This window comes from Micrasema longulum, unplaced genomic scaffold (assembly GCF_059751315.1).
Source record: "Micrasema longulum isolate JH-2025_06_02 unplaced genomic scaffold, ASM5975131v1 h1tg000663l, whole genome shotgun sequence".
NCBI classification, from domain to species: domain Eukaryota; kingdom Metazoa; phylum Arthropoda; class Insecta; order Trichoptera; family Brachycentridae; genus Micrasema; species Micrasema longulum.
Genome location: NW_028277859.1, coordinates 472555 through 489243, shown reverse-complemented (window position 1 = coordinate 489243; position 16689 = coordinate 472555). Strand labels below are relative to the sequence as shown.

General features: G+C 31.9%; 4 non-coding genes across 4 annotated transcripts; 1 reads left to right on the top strand and 3 right to left on the bottom strand.

Annotated features, from left to right (window-relative positions):
- Positions 1–5636: 5636 nt before the first annotated feature.
- On the bottom strand, positions 5637–5708 carry TRNAG-UCC (transfer RNA glycine (anticodon UCC)). Its single transcript has one exon. It is a non-coding gene; the product is annotated as a tRNA-Gly (tRNA).
- Positions 5709–9580: 3872 nt separating this feature from the next.
- On the bottom strand, positions 9581–9652 carry TRNAG-UCC (transfer RNA glycine (anticodon UCC)). The gene has a single exon. It is a non-coding gene; the product is annotated as a tRNA-Gly (tRNA).
- A 3575-nt stretch (positions 9653–13227) lies between these two features.
- On the bottom strand, positions 13228–13299 carry TRNAG-UCC (transfer RNA glycine (anticodon UCC)). Its single transcript has one exon. It is a non-coding gene; the product is annotated as a tRNA-Gly (tRNA).
- A 788-nt stretch (positions 13300–14087) lies between these two features.
- Positions 14088–14159, top strand: TRNAG-UCC (transfer RNA glycine (anticodon UCC)). The gene has a single exon. It is a non-coding gene; the product is annotated as a tRNA-Gly (tRNA).
- The last annotated feature ends 2530 nt before the right edge of the window (positions 14160–16689 follow it).

The window sequence follows — 16689 nt, the reverse complement described above, 5'->3', positions numbered from 1 at the left end:
CCGAGTTTTTTTGCAATTCTTTTAATCCTAACTTTGAAGGATTTTAATTTTTAATTTACTTTAAGAAAATAAGAAAAAAATCCATGAAATGCATACAGAACATGAAAACATGCACATTTTTGGTGTCAATAAACTGATTTTTTTTTTCAGAAGATTTTTTTTCCCTTTTGGCTATCAATAATCAATACGTCCGAAAAATCCATCATAAACATAATACATGGTTTAAATTGTTTTTTTTTATGATACTTAACAGATATTGCCGGCGCAACGATAATAATTTTTAAATTATATAATTTCATACGTATTGCGATTAAAATAATAATTGGTTGAGAAAAAAATATTTTTTTAAACAGAAGAATCCTATTTTATGACGTATGAACTAAAATTAATATTTATTGAAAAAAAAAAACAAGATAAGCACTATTTCCGAAAACCGTCAAATCTCAAAATATTCTAGCAAAAAGCGCTTTGAAAATATACAATTTTTTTTAGTGAAACTTAAACATTTGACTGAAGACCTTTCCTGGTGGAATTAACTACATCCACTTCTAATTTTATTTTTTATTTTATTTGACACTTTGTAAATATATACAATATATATACATATAAGGGCGGGCATATTGCCTTATGGCAATTTCTTCCTACCTACCTAAACCGTTCAGTTTGAGAAAATTATAAATACACGGATATATTGAATCTTACAATTTTATACAAACATTAAAAACAAAGATTAACAAAATAAAAATACATATAATTTTTTTTTACACTATACTATGAAGAGAAGAGAAGGGCTGGGAAGGAAAGAAGAAGGATAAAGGAACAATTTAAATATTTAGATAGTGACATTTCAAGTCTATAACACAAAAAAGTAGCCAGAAATTAAAATGCACACAACGATCCATGGAAAGACAGATGCTCGGTGTATGTCTTCGAGACAGAATAAGAAATGAAGAAATAAGGCGCCGATCCGGAGTCGTGGATATCATGGATCGTGCAACGAAATTGAAATGGCAGTAGGCAGGATACTTGGCGAGACAAAATGATGGCAGGTGGACACTCAGAATAATAAAGTGGAGACCGTGGGCAAACAAAAGAAGTGTTTGAAAGCCACAGAAAAAATGGGTCGACGACATTGCCTCTATTGCCGGAAAATGTGGATGATGAAAGCGGGTGATTGGAAGGAATGGAGACGTTTAGAAGAGGCTTTTATCCAACAGTGGAGAGAATAAGGCTGCAGAAGAAGAAGAAAAATATTTCAATATTGACTTAAATGTAAATAAAGAAGGGGTCTCTAACATTAGTAAGTAGATTATTCCATAATCGAGCGGCTACAATTGTGAAAGAGGAGGCAAGAAAATTAGAGCTATGACAGGGTATAAAAAGCGTACTCTCGTTACTAGAACGAAGAGATAGTCCGTGATGTGAAAGAGGTTGGATGAGCTCTCTCAGATAAACAGGCGAAGTGGGATTATTTTAAATATTGCGAAGAAGTGATAGAATGTGAATGTTTCTTTTATGCCTAATACTAAGCCGTGCGTTGCGTGCGATACTCGGTTATGTGGTCAAATTTGCGAAGATCAAAGATATAACGAATACAAATATTCTGCAATCGTTCTAACTTATCAAGTAATTCAGAGTTAGCATCTGGATAACATACATCCGCATAGTCAAGGAGTGGCAGAAGTTAGCTCTGGACTAATGTTTGCTTAACATTAATTGGCAAGAAATTCTGTAATCTTTTAAGTGAGTGCAAACTGCTATAAAGTTTACGACTACCTAAGTTTTAATACCTAAGTTATTGACTGAAGTCATGAATGGAATTTCTGTTCCATCTATTTTGAAAAGAGGAAGTGTGGAAAAATTCACCTTTGAATGCATTTGTTTACTACCAACAAGTACAATTTGGGTTTTTGTTGGATTTATGAGAAGTTCATGTTTTTTTTGTCCATGAAGAGATATGCTCAAGTGCAAGTGACATTACTCCATGTGTTTCAACAATGTCAACGGGTTCGAAATGAATATATAAATGCAAATCAACGGCACATAAATGGTACGAACAATCACCACAGGTGACTCAAAGTGATGTCATTTATCAATACAAAAAAGTACACCTCAAACTATGTACTCGAGAACTTTCCATGTCAATGAAAACGATCAGAAATATGGCGTACCATTAGTACCAATACTACCAATGAGTATTCAATATAAGGGGTGACTTTTCACCGCCTTTCCACAATCCACTACAAATTACACATAAAAACCTTTTCATATAGAATATATCATCATCATTGTCATTTCCTTATCCGCATAAAATAAGGCATTGGAACTCCGATCTCAGGAGTTAGCGATCATTTGTAATAAACGATAAAATTATCAGCCTCACGTTTCAGGCATCAGTTCAAAGATTGTGAAATATTTTAGTGAAAAATCTATTGTCCGCCTCGTAGTCTAATAGTCAGCGCATTTGCCTGCCATGCAAGAGGTCTCGGTTTCGATCTCCGACATAATTTTTATTATTATGATTTTATTTTTTTTCATGTCTTTTAAATGTTTTTTTATTGCACGTTCTTTTAAATATGTAATATGCCATGTATTGTTTTATTATTTTTTTATCTATGTAGTATATACTTGATATTGATTGTTAAAGTTTTATACATTGTTCGTCCCAACTTAACATAGGACTTTAGTTCCATGGAGTTGGGACTTGTGTCTCAATAAATGCTAAATTAATAAATTATAAATAAAATAAATAAATAAAAAATATTTTAAATTATATTTTAATAAAGTAATTACTTTGACACGGGAATATTTCATAGCTGGACAAGCACCAGAAGCATAAGACTTACTTTCGTCTAACAAAAATGATCAAGATACGCTGCAGTTGCTACTAATACAGTGCTCTATGGATCAATAGATGAGAAAATGGAACAATGATGATAAACCTTGCTAGATATTAAATTCGGGACTTAACCACTATACAATGAGTCAGACTAGTCTCCACTCGTGTTATTTTTTCGTAATTTTTGGGTGTTAATATGTGTTTACATAGATACGTTACAGATAATATAAATAAATACATACACATTTTTTAGTTTTTTTATTATGGCATAATCTAGGCGGAAATATCAAGTGTGTTATTGCGAGTCAGGAGTGACATACACCGCTTGATTCTTGAATGCTTGCCTTTGCTGTAGGAACACATCGACAGTACCGTTTAATGAGATTTCGTTCACTGTTCTGAAGATCCTTGGCAGAGGGGAAAAGAATCCGATGTTGGTTTTATAATTTCCCGCAGAAAAGGCAGCATTGGTACGCAAGTTACGGTGGGGTACATTAAGGTTAACCTGAGCAAGAATATCATTGGCATCTATACAGTAATATATTAATTTGTGCAATAATGTAAAACTAGCCAAAATCCTAGTTTATTCGGAACAAAAAAAATATATAACATATTATTGCACAAAAAATATATAGCAGTGCTCTGCGCGTTTGCCTACCATGCAAGAAATCTCGGGTTCGAATCCCGACATGTTTGACATGAAATATTTACTTAAAAATGTGTTTTTACACTAGAATATTTTATTGTCCCTAGACTGGTACCTGAAGCGTAAAACTGATCATCTTACCTTCATGTAACAAAATTGATCAATATGCACTGCTATTGGTGTACCAATGCAGTGCCCTATGCACCATTAGATGCGGAAAAGGAATGATGAAAATGGTAATATGAAAATGAAAATGGCAATACAACAAAATACAAATTTTCATATAAATTCAATAAATATATTTATGTTAACGTTTCCCATTACGAAAAATAAAAAACAATTCTTATATTGATAAATTAATCTTAATGTCCCCTTTAGCGTGACAAGAAATAAGTATTTATTCCATCTGCCAGTCGGTAGCACTAACTATGCACAACACTCTTTCCTCTATTGTTCTTGCTCTAACTAAAATGCTTTTTTTTCATCTGTCGATATGTTTTACATCCCCCATAATTAATTTAAAAATAAATTCAGACTTATTATTTCTGGCTGCGATACGATCCCACTTACTATTTAATGATGCTCACACTTGCACACACCTGCACACGTATATCCACAATAATAATACACATTAACACACATCTACACTTACTCTCATACAAATACACATAAACACACCCTTTTGTTGTAACATAATTTAATAATATGTATGATTCTCATTTAGAAACTTCGCTGGTCTGTCTTTAAACCGCATTTTTTTTAAATGTTACTATGTCATTGTCGACTGTTTGTTTCTTTAAAATAAATAAATGTAGATAAAGGGGATTGACGTCTTACAATAATGTATTTATTTTATGTTTGATTAGTAAATATTTTCAACATTAAAAATAAATTACACAAAAATATACCGCGTTGTTAATGAGAGCTACATAAAAAAGAATTATGAATACATTTTATTACTACTTTCTTTAAAATGTTGTCATAGAATATAATAGTCTAGAAACCGCGTACGCGCATCAAACTAAACTACTCATAAATGAGTAGTTTTCTGATTTGGCCATTAGTTACTCTGTAGACGTCGCTTAGTACGCAACTGCCGATATAAATTAAATTACGCCCTATTGTGTCATTTGTATGTGTCAAAATACTGCTGGGATTAAAAGGGAATAGGGAGGGATAGCATTTCATGTGTAAGTAGCTAATTCACAAATAATATTATTTAAGAATTCGATTAATTTACCATGAGTCAGAATGTTAAATAAAATAAGGTAGACATTTTGTTAGTATTGCCAGGGTAGTCTATTTTTTTTACTCGACTTTCTATAAAAAAAAAAATACGTATGCCGTATAAAAGTACCTTTTTTTTTAAAATCCAGTCAGTAAAATATTTTTTGAGGTAATACATAAAATAACATTAACACAAAAATAACTTATATTTGTGTTATGATAATATATTGTTTGCGGTCTGCTAACATTATTTTTTAATAGCTCTGAGACACTGAGACAATATTTACTAAAATATATGAGAGTTATATCGAAGACACTTGTCCAAGGTTCTGGTTTATATTCACACAAAGAACTGCATTCTTCATTTCGTCTAAAAACGGATGCATAATATTTCATGATTCATAAATTAATTTCTAGATTTCTAGATCTTAACATGAAATTCTAAATTAATTGTGGATTTTCAACATCGAATTCCAAAATATTTTATATTGGCCGGTCTAAATTTTTACAAACATGTAGGTACTGGATTTCATCACGATTGACAGATTTGTCTACAAAGATGAATAACCTTTTTAAAGGGGAATAAAAAAAATGCTAATAAACCCTGTTTTTAAAACCTGTTCCTGGTAAAATTAGATAAACGCAAATGTTAACTTTAAAAAAATATGTATTTCAAAATGCGAAGAATAATGAATTTTACACAGTATGTTAAGGAAAACTTATCAGATTTTTTTTTCTTACTATGAAAGTACAAAAAGTAAAACGGCATAGTAAAAAAATATTTATAAACATTTTATTTTAACATTCACATTAAAAAAAAAATTTTTTCTAATATCTTATGAAACCGGAAGCCTTTTTTGTATAAAAATAATAAGGTTATCTCAAAATAAATGTTAAAAACGTGCTTGAATAAAAAAAGGAAAGTGCGACGGCCGGGAATCGAACCCGGATCAACTGCTTGGAAGGCAACTATGCTGACCATTACACCACCATCGCACGCTGTAAGTCTGCCAAAAACAACATTTTAAATTTGAAACACACAGGTATATTAATCTTTAAAATTCGGTCAATCTTATTATAATAATATACGAGTACATTCCGATAACATTTACAAACGTACTTGATACGATTTGATAATATATTATAATATATTTTTAAATAGATATATTCAGTACACGATAAATTGGTCAGGGAGGCGATTACAATCTGAAGATAAGATTATGTATCGATAAGCTATACCTTCACTACGACGACAAATTCTGTCAAGCGATAACGAAGATTTACTATCGACCCTGTATCTTCGATAGCACCTCACAGTACACATATCTACGTACTGGAAATGACGGAAATCATTTTCAATCGAGCTCTTTTGCTGTAATTGCCTTTTATTTTAAATCGTTTAACGGTGACTACTTTTTATCACAAATGCCTTTTGCTAAGGCAGGAAGAAATAACATTAAGGCAATATGTCCGCTCTTATGCATATGTATGTAAAGTGTTTAAATAAATAAACTAGTATATATGAAAGAGAAATGAGTCAAATTTAATCCGACATTGAGCGCAGCAGTGACAGCACCCTCTAGCGGTTGAGTTAACATAATGTGTATACTTTGCTAACACCTTGAAAGAAATGTCACCATGAAAAATAAATATCATCGTAATTTCCCTATCCGAACCGAATAGTGCATAGACTACTGTGTTGGTACGTCAAATGCAATGTACTTTGATCATCTGCGCATTGAGGTATAGTGATCTGCTTTACACTTCATGTGGTATTCTAGGGACAATGAAGTATTACGGCAAACCGCCGAAATGAATATTTCACCTTGACTCTACCAAGAATCAAACCCAGAGTTTTAATCGTGGTTAGCAAACGCACAAACTACACCACCGAGTTTTGGTTCTTTTTCACCCACATAACTATATTCTGTATCCGCCTTGACACGGAATATTATTATGTTACATTAAAAAAATCGATAGCCACATATTTCTGAAAACACGTAACGATATGTCGGTAGAACCGGCTTCGTAATTCCGAGGTAGATTGAGATAATAAATAAATTAAGTATACCGTCTTGATACATACCGATGAAGATAGCGTTTGCAATCGTCTCCCTGGCGATAAAGAAAAAAGTCAATACTTATGTTTCTTTTTTTTTTTTTAAATAAAAAGAAATATTTGCGTTTTTATGATTTACCCAAATATTTCATTTTGAGTGCCATTTTCAACGAGTTGTAAATAACTCACTATTAGAAAATGGGATCAAGTTTGGGTAGAGTGGGATCCGAACCACGGACCTTTTAGCCCTATAGTACGAGATACTAGGCCACGGGAAATTATTTTTCACAAATATTTTTTGTATGTATATTTGACGTACGTTTATGTAAATACATATGTATAGCACGTACATAAGCCCACAATGCACATATCTAAAATGGAATATAGTTACATGTATTGGAAAACATGTCAATCCGAAAATACTGTAGAAAAAATGCATCAAACAATTGACTTTGCCCTAGTCTTTTTATCTTTCCTCTCCCCGATGGTAGTTGTAAATCATCGCAGCAATTCTTACTTCGTTGGCAGCTGCTCTAAACAAGGACTGAGTGCTGTAATGGAACCAGCCACGCAAGTTCTTAAGCCAAGAGATGCGCCTTCTATCTGCACTGCGTCTTCATTCAATCCTTGCCTGAAGAAAGTTCTGCAAAATGTTGAATCTTTCGTCTTTCATCTCATGGCCAAAACACCCAAGTTTTCTTTTCTTTATGGTCTTTATTATACTTATTTATCTTTTTGCATCTGTCGGAGAACGTCATCATTTTCGTCTACCCGGGAGATTTTTAACATCCTTGTGTTGGACCCTATTTTAAAGGCTTTGATCTTTTTTAAATTGGCTTGGATGAGCGTCCACGTTTCAGCCCCGTAAAAAAGTACTGAAAAGACGTAGCATCGTGCAATGTGCATTCGGATGTTGAAATTAAAGTTTTTACGGCAAAAGAGGTTACGCATCCGATAAAAACAGTCTCGCGCCATTTTAATTTTAACATTGATCTCTTGTGACTTATCCTATTTATCATAAAGCCAGCATCTTAAATATCTGTATTGGTGAACTTACTCGATAACCTGCGCTCTAATTTGAAAGCCACTAGGAAAGTTTATGGCCCAAAGTAAAACTACAAACAATACACAATGTTAAATTAGTAAAATTTTCTTTCAAGTTTTGTGTAATGTTATTAAAAGTTTGTATTATTTTTTAAGATATTATAAACTAACTTAATTATCGATAAATAAATAAACACATTTATTTTTTAGAAACACAAAAAAAAAATACTAGTTCAAAGGTTTTTGAAGCTAGAACGCGTATTTTGTATTTTTCCATATTATATATCAAGCAAAAAATGTTATGACATAAAACCGTTTTCAAGTTTGTAGTCGTAAAAACGATTTAATTATATACCAAAAAGTTGCCACAAACTATTGATTCCATTCAGTTCATTCAACTTGGGTTCATGTGTTACTTTTTGGTTACTGGACGACGCCGACGCCGACTGTAGAGAATATTTCAAACCTACGTCACTACGGCAAGTCAGCAGGGGTCATGGTGTGGTTATTAAAGTTGGAAAAAGAAAAAGTGATTTTCACACCCACGGAATGTTATAAATCAAATTAACAACCAACGGTTGACGAAGGCATTTTATATTTCTGTATCAGATTGAAACCTCTAGTCAAAGACTTAGATTTTTACTTTGAGAGGATGTTAACTGTTAACATACAAATTTATTAATATTATCGTTTCTATATTCACTAGGATTGTTGTTTTATATAGGAATTTACACCTTACTAATACCATCATACCATTTCTGGATGAAAAGCTACACACAACATTTATCATGACATTCTATCCTATCTTCACATCCGTTCATCTTTAAAAAAAACATGTTTGGAAGAGTTGATATGGTATGGTTTCACTAAAATATGTGGATGAGATTTTAATAAATTCTCTCCACTTTTTCTTAAAAATTAATGCTTCATTATAATTTTTTAATAACATGTCATTAAAAGTGTTGTCCATCGCAGACGACTACTTTCTCCCATATTTCCGGCAGTATACGAATACTATCACGAAAGAACGACTCATCTTTTGAGGTTATCCACGAATCGAGCCTTTTTGGCACCCAAGAATGGAAGTTCTGCTCAACCAGGCCATGAGTCGTCGATCATAATAAGTGGTAATCAGAAGAAGCAATGTCCGGTGAATGCGACGGGTGGGGTAGGACTTCCTATTTGAGCGTTTCCAAATATGTTTTTACTAGCCTTGCAATATGTGGCCGAGCGGTGACATGCTGCAGAATTACTATTGACGTGTCTCTCCTCGAATTGCGGCCGTTTTTCTTTCAATACTAGGCTCAAACATCGTTCAATTCTAGTCGATAACGGTCTCTCGTGATGGTTTCGTTAGGTTTGAGGAGCTCATAATATACTACACCCAGCTTATCATGGTGCAGAGCTAAGATAATGATTGTGATGATCGGTGATGTTCCGAGAGAATGGTCACCGTAAGTCTCCAAAAATATTCAATGTGCTTCAGCTGCAGATTAAAAAAAAAAGTTGTCATCGCACATATTCTTTTTTTGGTACGAAATTCGACATGTTTAACGCAATGAAAAATATGTTGTTTATACTTCAGAAGAATAACATAATATATTGTCATTTCAAGGCTGACGGTGGCGCTTCACGATGAAGTTGGCTGTAATATTGCCCGATGTAAAAAGGCTAAAATAGTATTATTTGTATGGAAAAGGGAGAACTTATTCAAGTCTCTATTACGTCTAGAAATATTTTAAATGTACTAAAATAAAAAAGAAAGTGCGACGGCCGGGAATCGAACCCGGATCAACTGCTTGGAAGGCAACTATGCTAACCATTACACCACCATCGCATCTTGCAGGCATCGTTAAATTTTTCCACCTGGAATTTCTCAACTAATGACATTAATAATGTGATTATATCAAACCAAATATGTACACAGCTATTTCAAGAATACGTTCAAGAAAAATACCTAAATTATTAGTTCGCAAGGTGTCCGCTTCTAAATGCATGTAGGAAAAAAAGATCCTAAGGAATTTTGAAAAATGCAGAAGAATTTTTTTAGACACCTGTTAGTATTTTTTGCAGGGTAAAATCAATTTTTTAAATAAAAAAATGTTTTGGACAATGGCAGCTGCGAGACAAAAATCAAAAAAGAGCTGGGTTGGCAAAAAGTGGAATGACAAATTTGGTAAAAATATGAAAAGACAAAGGCATATCGAAAACGACCAAAATGAGGATGGTTAGAACTCGAGTCTTTTTTTTGGCGGCAACATGAGGATGAAAACATTGACAATAAAGTCTCGAGAATACGACATGGTGGTCACGATTCTCAGTCATGAGGTACCAACTAGATATTGATTCATTTATTTAGTGGCTACTCTCGGGTTAAAGGGAAATCCTACAAAAAAAGTCGAGTAGAGATTAGATGGTCTTAAGGAGTATTGATAAATGCGTTAGCCAGCCATTTAAAAAATAAACACAATTAGATTTATCATTCGCTGGTAATTTTTACAGTCGTTTAAAATAGGCCAAAACGTGTTTTAATTATACATAGTAAGGTCAGTTATAATTTATATCTCACTATGGATCCGTAATGTTGTCAAGACGTTTAAGGTGTGTGCATTTTTTGATGTATATATTACGTATTATGTGCGTGTTTACCTCATCGCAATTTAATTTTTAAAGTATTGTGCTCATCAAAACACTTTTTTTTTGGGCGGATAAAAAAATAAAAAAATAAAAAAATCACTGTGCTATGTTTAAATAACAAATAGAAGCAACAATATTGTCACCTTTACTAGTAGGTCCACAAATGGTAAAAAATGATATTTTGTCATTTTCAGATAGCATTCCAAATAGGTAATCTGTATGTATGCAAAATTTCGATTTTCAAAAAAAGTTGCGTTATTAAAAAAAACGTGTTGAAGAAAACCTTGCCAAAATTTTCTATTAAAGAAAAAACTGTTTTTACACTCCACAAAAATCAAGTAAGTTTGGAACTAAGGAGTTTTACAAGTTAAGCCGACAATATGCCGATTTTGGAACAAGTCAAAGCGCCAAAGTAATTCTGGCAAAGTATTCCAAAACTCGTCAATACTATTTCAATATGATATTTTTACGAAGCGGGAATAACGATAAAAATATATTAAATATTTAGAGCTGATTTTTATAAATCTAATTATATGACTATCAACGTATAAAAAAACAGTTTTCATTTGGAATTTTCGTGTATAAAAACGAGCACATACAAAACGGCTTCTAGTTTCGTCACGTCATTTTGACGTCACACGTCATTGCGTTTCTAACAAAAATTGCGTTAAAATATGATGCGGTAACGTAATGCGTGCCGTTTGTCCCGTAGGCGTGAAACGTCTCATTTTCAAGTAATTCAAAACATGCATATTTTAAAGCTTCGTAGAAAATTTATCCGAACGCACGGAAAATATAGTAATACAATTACCATCGAATTTTTTTGCTTGGGTATATAAAAATAACTGAAATAATAATAAACGTAATAAGGTTATATTAGGAAATTATAAAAAAAATAAGCACCACAGCAGACCAAGAGGCTTTATTACAGTGGTGAATATATTTTGTTGCACGGAAGTGCAAAAAATATATTTTTGATAAATTAAAAAATTCTTAATAGTTTTTTTCATGATTTTATTTATATTAAGACATATAAAACATACAAAACAATTTTATTGTAATTTCGTATAAACATAATTTTAGAATACTCGTAGATTATTGTAGCAACAAAAGTGAGATTGTATTTTTTGTGGACAAGAAAATTAAAAAAAAAAAAGTTAAATTCTAGAGAATGACTCTACCTTAAACCACATTAAACTTTAACCATATCAAATTTCCCTAACCCACAATAATTATTAGTAGCACACGATTAGTAATTAAATAAAAAAATACAATTAAATATTTATGTACCTATATATCAGGTATCATCATCATGCATATAGGTACTATCTGCATACATATACAGTTCGAGGGTTTAATTCAGTAGTTAATTGGTCTAATACACGCTATTTTATGAAGGCGTGCCATAGAAAAAAACCTTCCAATATTATTTTAGGAAATTTCGATTCTAGGTCATGCATATATAATTTCATTTCTTTAATGAAATCAGAGTATCTGACAAGAAATGTGTCGGCCTTTCCATATTTTTCATCGTATCTTATTGTTATTTTTATCACACACCTAGGAAATCGGATATAATATTTTCACGATTAATTTATCAATCGACTCTTATTAAAAACACATCTAGACATACAATTTTTAAACTAACGTTATCAACGATTAAGAAAGGGTTGATGCAATGGCTGTGGTATACCGTATGCCTACGTTAAGCAAGTAGACAACGATAGAACGGCTAAAATGTATACAATGGAATATTAATAGATATAAAAAACGAGGAATACCGAGAAAGACATTTAAAAGCGAATGAAGGTGCTATTTTATAAACAACAAGCGGACCCGACAGACGTTGTCCTGCCCAAATGTTGGCAAAATACTTTTCTTTGATATGTAAGTACCTAGGTACTGGTTTATGGTTGAATTCCAAAACATTAAGTAAATATTTTTTCGAATATGGCATTCTTTTTGTAAACGTCAAACTCCGGATATCATCTCACCAACAAAGGGGTGTACTTATGTCGGAAAACGATTTTTAAAATTATACTGAATTTAATATTATTTTAGTGTTACCAAAAATCCAATAAAAAGAAATAAATGGATGGAAATTATAAGGTATTTAAGGAAAGAATCTGATTGAGATCCACAAAAAACAAATGCCGTTTGTAAACATTCAAAAACAAACTTTTTTATACACAAAAAAACAACATCTTTCCATTTTTTTGCAAATGCATTCTTCTCAAATGCAACCCTGGTAGATCGACGAATAAAACATTTATGCTCCTAACTTCTTTTTTACATATTCGATTGAAGATTTTAATATCTAGAACACACACAGCGCAAAGATCTATATTTCTCTAAAAACCGCACGTAAATCGGTTAAGCCGCTTAGGAGGAATACGATGACATCACACGTACAGAGGAATTATATATTTAAAGATTGTACCGATGTTCAAAACTTAAACAACAAATACCTCAGTTTTTTGTTTTTGTCACGTAACAATCATATCTTCAAATGTCAAACATTTAAATTAAATTTTGGAGTCAGAAAAAAAAATCAAAACAAAATACAGTAATAGGAAAACAATTATTTTCAAAATACCATAATGTATTTTACCAACACGTGTTTCAACAGATGGGAATATTTTAAAAAGCACTTAAGACCAGCAAGTGATGCTTATATTTGCACACAAGAACAAAGTATTTTTTTACTGAATAACTGTTTATTTTTGTGAAGTGGAGAACTGAAAGCTTTATTATATAATTACAAAAAAATATTAGTGCGACGGCCGGGAATCGAACCCGGATCAACTGCTTGGAAGGCAACTATGCTAACCATTACACCACCATCGCTCGTGCCATCTGATCGCAAATATTTTGCATAAATAGAAAAGACTTGTATTTGTTAAAATTTAAAAAAACTATTTGGAAACCGCAATCATTTCTTGTCTCTTTGATTTGATATATCTATCAAACCTATTTTGATGTCCATCTTATTCATAAGCATGAAAAAAGTTTAACCAGAAGGAAAATACAAAAGACACAAGAAAATATAAAAGATACTGTTATTAGAAAACAGTGATTACTTAACTAGTATGATGTATTTTACTGACACGTATTTCAACTGAGATGGAGAACTTTTTAAAAGAGGCTTATAACCTATAATTGGCAGGTTTGAGCGATCACTTAACACGCTTTTCGAAAATCTATATGTCTTTTACTCCTCCACCTGTTAACTTTTAAGAAGTAAAAAATTAAAACCTTTATTGATGTCAGTAAGATTCATGCGTAAATAGTTTTAACCATTAAAATAATTGCTTACGCTTCTTCATGAACCCGTCGGTAAATGCCTCGACTTCCATATTCCCTTCTAAATATGTTTACCATCTCTGTTGTCAATCTTGATAACCCAATTCTTCAGGGGGAGGGGAAAAAAAAACTTTGGCTACCTCAAAATGTTTTTGATTAATAAATTGTAAAAATCTTAAAAACCGTACTAATCTTATTAAAATATCAGGTGTAATATTCATATTAAATCAAAGAGATAAGAAAAGATTACAGTTTTCCTAGTAGATATTTTTTTAAATGAATTGAATTAATTTTTAATATTTGAACAAAATATTTGCGGTAAGTTGCCGAGGGCGATGGTGGTGTAATGGTTAGCATAGTTGCCTTCCAAGCAGTTGATCCGGGTTCGATTCCCGGCCGTCGCACTAATATTTTTTTTTTTTCAAAATGCACTGAATATACATAAAACAGAAGCAGTTGCAAGATTGTACCCAGATTTCAAGTAAAATGATGTAATGGGTCTACTGTTTAGCACGTATTTACATAAACATTATATTTTTAATCAACAGTGTTTTTAGTAAGTACACATTTTAATTTGGTCTAACTAAAAACATAGGAATATAAAAAATAAATAAATTAATAAAAAGTAAATAAGATATATTTAATATATATAATACATACAAACATATGATATATATATATATATATATAAGGATAATAAAGAAGACAATATCGATACTATACATTTATTCCCGGAGCAATCTTATACAGTGGTCTCTTTTCCTCAACAAAATCCAGTTATGGATCTTCATCTTAAACATAGATATTGTTTTCGAGAACTTAATATGTTCATCAGACATTGAACACTCTTGGAGCTATATGGAAAATAGTATCCGAGCAAACATCGTACGTGTTCTCGGTATTAAGTATTTTGGGTAATGCGAAAACCTCGTACGGGCATTCTGTTGGGACTTCCTTCTAAAGTCGCCTGACCAGAAATTTGTCGGATATCAAGTACCTTTGATAATTGAAATGGCTCAGACGAGTATGTCAGAGGATACCGAAACATAACTCTAAGAATTAGATATTGCGTCTTCATTAGGGGGTTTATGACAATTATCGAGCAACCTTCCCAGCCGATTATGGCATAGGCAGCCACTGATTGGAAAAGCGCAAAGTAGGCATTTTTTAGAGTTCCAACGTCTAGGATGTTTCTTGAGTGAGCTAAAGATATGACACAGTTTTCTTATTTTCTTATACGCTTGTAAAATGCGGAATTTCCCAGTGAGAAATATACTTTAACCAAATCGTGTATATTTTTACATCAATAATATACCTAATGAATAAATAAATATGACTCGTCATTGCGAGGTTTATGTGGCTTTTATTCATTCGGGTGAAATTCATAGGACTAAATTATTTCACCTTCATAAGTATTAGACAACATTAGATTATAAATATTTTTCAATTTCAATGCTTCTTTTTTAACAAGTTGGTTTTAAAAAACATTATTTTGAGTTTTTCCTAATTTTTTAGACAAGGACTGGATTGAACCCTCATCTGGCTAGTCAAAAAAGTCACATGGAATTAAAAATAATGACGCCCAAAAATATTGTAAATGAAGATTAAAAATATGAATAAAATTGAAGCAAAGGGCAGGTACATATAGGAAAAAGATCAATGAAGGATTACCAGTAATAAAAAAATTATTTTTCAAAATTCATTGTGCAAGGGTTTATTAGAGTGTACAGTTAGTTAAACAACTGAAGAAATAAATTTAATGGAAATCCTCGAAATATTTTCCTACAAATATGTTCTTAATAAATTTTGGCACCAAATGCAATGTTATCAAAAGTTTATGTTAGTTCTTAATATGTTATCAACCAACTCAATAATGTATAAATAAAAAAAGTATTTTTAAAAACATTTTAGGGATTTTCAACCTGCGGGTCACGACGCGACGCTTAGCTTAGAGGGTCACGAAGCCTTGCTTGGGGGGTCGCGGGTACAAACGAAACGAAAGTAAAAAGTAATAAAATAAAAACCGTCGTCTGTGGATAGATAGTGCCAGATATTTTTAAAATCTGGCGTCGATTAAAAATATCCCTAGATGCGTGACTGCAACCCCTTGGAAAAGGCAAAAATTGATCCTGGTGGGGTTGGGGGGGTCACTAGCTATATCTCTACTCGTAAGGGGGTCGCGCATTCAAAAAGTTAAAAACACTCGTCTACGGCAACCATCATAATTGGATAACCCTCCTCCAGATAATTATAATGTTACCTGTAGTATCTTTTAGGTCGTATTATACTGTCTGCATATGTCTATATTATTAAATATTTATTTTTCCGCTTTTTAACAAACGCTAACTTAAGGTGATTCTAAACAAAAATATGAAACTTATTATTTATAGATGGCGCTTTTATATTTTTTTATTGAAATATGCCTATATTTACGTTTATTTTCAATGGAGATTTTCCAAAACTTGGTTTGCGGAAACTTTACATTATGTTGATTGTAACAAATACTATAACAATACAATTAAGGTCCTTTTCACAAAATAGTGTACAAAACAAAAAAATATATAATTTATTTAATTTTTATCGTTTAGAATCACCTGAATATCTTTGATTTTACTTATTTATGTACATACCTTTCGGCATCAGCGCTTTGATGCATACGTCTATTAATATTGATGGTTTTATCGATTATACACAGCATACTATAGACGCCTACTTACGTTGAGTTACCGACGCACATACATTTTATCATACTCTAATTAAATGTTTAGAATATTTCGATACGAGGTAATAATTAATAATGTTGACAAAAATTATCAAATAAACCACTTGGTTTACATGTTATACTTTTAGTTTTACTTGTCTGTTTATTGACTAAACAGAGCTTTTGCCGAAGTAGGCATCTTCAAAACTGATAAATTTGAAATTATTATAAAA